A 2,908-nucleotide genomic window follows, 5' to 3' on the forward strand; every position below is an offset into this window, starting at 1 on the left:
GGAAGGAAGGTTGGGCAATCCTACTTCCGTAGTGATACTGCCTCGGAAACCCAAGGAGGGGTTGCTATGAGCCGGGGCCAACTCGACGACACATAACAACAACAACAACAACAATTAAAAATGTCTACCTTGAGCATTATGCTGTTTGAAAAACTGTCTAAATAGTATCAAATTGACAACAGCAATTGTCTTAGTCATCTAGTGCTGCTGTAACAAAAATACCACAAGTGGATGGATTTAATGAACATAAAATTCATTTAAAGGTTTAGGAGGCTGGAAGTCCAAATTCAGGGTTCCAGCTCTCTCTGTTGGCTCTGGAGGAAGGTCCCTGTCTCTTCTGAGCTTCTGCCCCTGGGTTATCTTCATGTGGGATAGCATGTATATTTCCCCATCTCTGTTTCTTTAATTTGCTCCTTTTCTATGTTGTAAGAGATTGACTCTGAGACATACCCTACACTAATCCTATCTCATTACCATAACAAAGACAAATCATTACCAAATAGGATCATAACCACAGGTATAGAGGTTAGGATTTACAACACATTTTGGGGGGACACAATTCAGTCCATAACAGTAACTCAGAAAATTAGATAGAAACCATAGGGAGCAATAAGCTTATGATAATGGAGGAAAAGAAAGGTGAGACTGGCTGCACAACTCAGAGAATATAACCAACGTCACTGAGTTGTACTGTTGGGCCCAGGTTATGAAGGAGTTGTTCAGCGCAAGGAATTTGCCAACACACGATAATGCAAATGCAAAAGGAGTTTATTTGCTAGCTTGAGCTAGGGCCCCTGCTTTTGCCAACGTAGTGGCCTTAGCAAAAGACCTCGTGCTTCTTTACAATCACATTTTTATAGGCAAATATAGGGTGGAGTAGCACCAGGGCAAAGGGGTACAGATGATTGGTTGTTGCTGAGGGGTTTAGGGCAGAGATTTGAGATGTTGGGGAACGTGTTGGAATCCCCCGGCTCCAAAGTCTACTTAGGGAATTATCATCTAGGGAGGATGCAGAGCCCCGATATATGGGAGACTTCAGGAGCCGAGCAAATCTCTGATATGCGCTGAATCCAGAGGAATTCTCTGATGCGTGCTGAGTCCGGAGGAAATCTCTGATACCTGCTGAGTCCGGAGGGTAGATAAAGGCCCTGAGGAGTGTTTAGAATCCCCAACATTAAAAGACTTGTTAGGATCCCTGACACTAAAAGGTTTCTGGTTAAAGATTTCCCTGGAGGCTATTAGGACTCTGGCCTCAGCCTCACAGTACGTGTACAAATTATTGAACTGTCATATGTTTTGCTGTGTATATTCTCAACAACAACAACAAATAAAATTATTTTTAAAAATAAAAACAATGACAACTCAAACAGCTGTCTGAAACACTTGAAAAGGAACTGGAGTGCATTCTGTGTCCTTGTGGTTAACATCATCCAGTTCCCATGGCATATTCTTCAGTTTGTCCCTGTCCCCAACTCCAATCTCTGTGCCAGTTTTATTAATCCAGCTGTGCACTCTCAAACACTCAATTTCAAAACATCTCAGCTGCAAAACATGGCTAAACAAAACATCTTCTATGAATACTGCCAGGCTCTGAATCATGCACTATCCATGAGTTAAAAACAGACGCCTGGGAGCCTGGGACATTTTAATGTCAGGGGTTGGTGGGAGTGGAATTTGTTCCTTTTATGTCCTCCCCAGCCCTTCATTTCTTTGAATACCGGTAGAGACTGCCAATGCTCCTTAGGCTTGGTGTAACTTTATCTCTATAGCAGTGTTATTGGAGTTTCTGAAGGCAATTTAGAAACCTAGGGAGGGGCTTGCAGGAAGGAAGGTTCCAAACTTTTTTCTTACTACTTTATAGACAAAACATATATATTTAAGGAGTCCTTGAGTACTGAGTAAAATTATGCTAATATAAGTTACCCTTAACATTGATTCTAGAAATAAACATGTAATTTGCCTAATTCTAATAATTTGGAGAGTTAGCTGGAAAAGTCATTAGGGAAAATTATGTCCTAATCAGAAGTGTAAACTCAAGAAGTTGACTTACTATATAACTGTTTAATCTTACTCAAAATGTTCTTCTCAGAAGACATTTCTCTCAAAAAAAAATCATGTGAAAAATACTCGTCAAATACCTGAATGTAAAACCTATGTTGCTAGAAAAGTCTTGATGGGAGATATGAAATTTCAGGAGTCATTCCTAAAGTCTATCTAGGAATCATTAAGGCTTAATCTATAATTTTAGGACTTTCCCCAAAAGGAAGTTTATTTTAAATTTCATTTTCACTAAGTTGGAGATTTGATGTGGAAGAAGAGTTTTGGTGACATAGAGTGGCTTGCTGCCCCTTCAAGTTGTCCTAAAAACTGCTGAAAGTAAGTGTTGCCAATAGTGGACCAGGTTCACTTCATATTTTGGTTCTCAAGAGCCCTGGAGGTGCAACAGTTAAGCATTTGGCTGCTAACCTAAAGGTTGGTTGTTCGAACCTATCTCGTGGCTCTGCAGGAGAAACACGTGGCACTCTGCTACCATAATGGTTACAGCTTAAAAAACACTGTGGGACAGTTCTGCTCTGTTACATGGTATCACTATGAGTCAAAAATTATCTCAATAGCTCCTGATGACAACAGATTTCAATAGCAATGGGGACTTCTACTGGTGAGCTTGGATGGCATCAGGGTAGCAGAACCATCAAGTAACAAAACCTGCTCAGGCACCTCCAGGCTTCTGGTTAGTAGTCAAATGCCTTAGGCATTATGTCACCAGAGCTCCCTATTAGATGGCATTTTCATTAAAAGTGGTATAGGGATGGATAGATGGGTGAACAAGCTAAACAATTATGTATGTCTAAATGGAGAGTGTATCCAAGATCATATACAGGGTTGGCAGAAAATGGGCCTCTCGAAG

The sequence above is a fragment of the Orycteropus afer genome, unplaced genomic scaffold (assembly GCF_000298275.1).
Source record: "Orycteropus afer afer isolate SDZICR_OR568_19922 unplaced genomic scaffold, OryAfe1.0 scaffold00008, whole genome shotgun sequence".
Taxonomy (NCBI): domain Eukaryota; kingdom Metazoa; phylum Chordata; class Mammalia; order Tubulidentata; family Orycteropodidae; genus Orycteropus; species Orycteropus afer.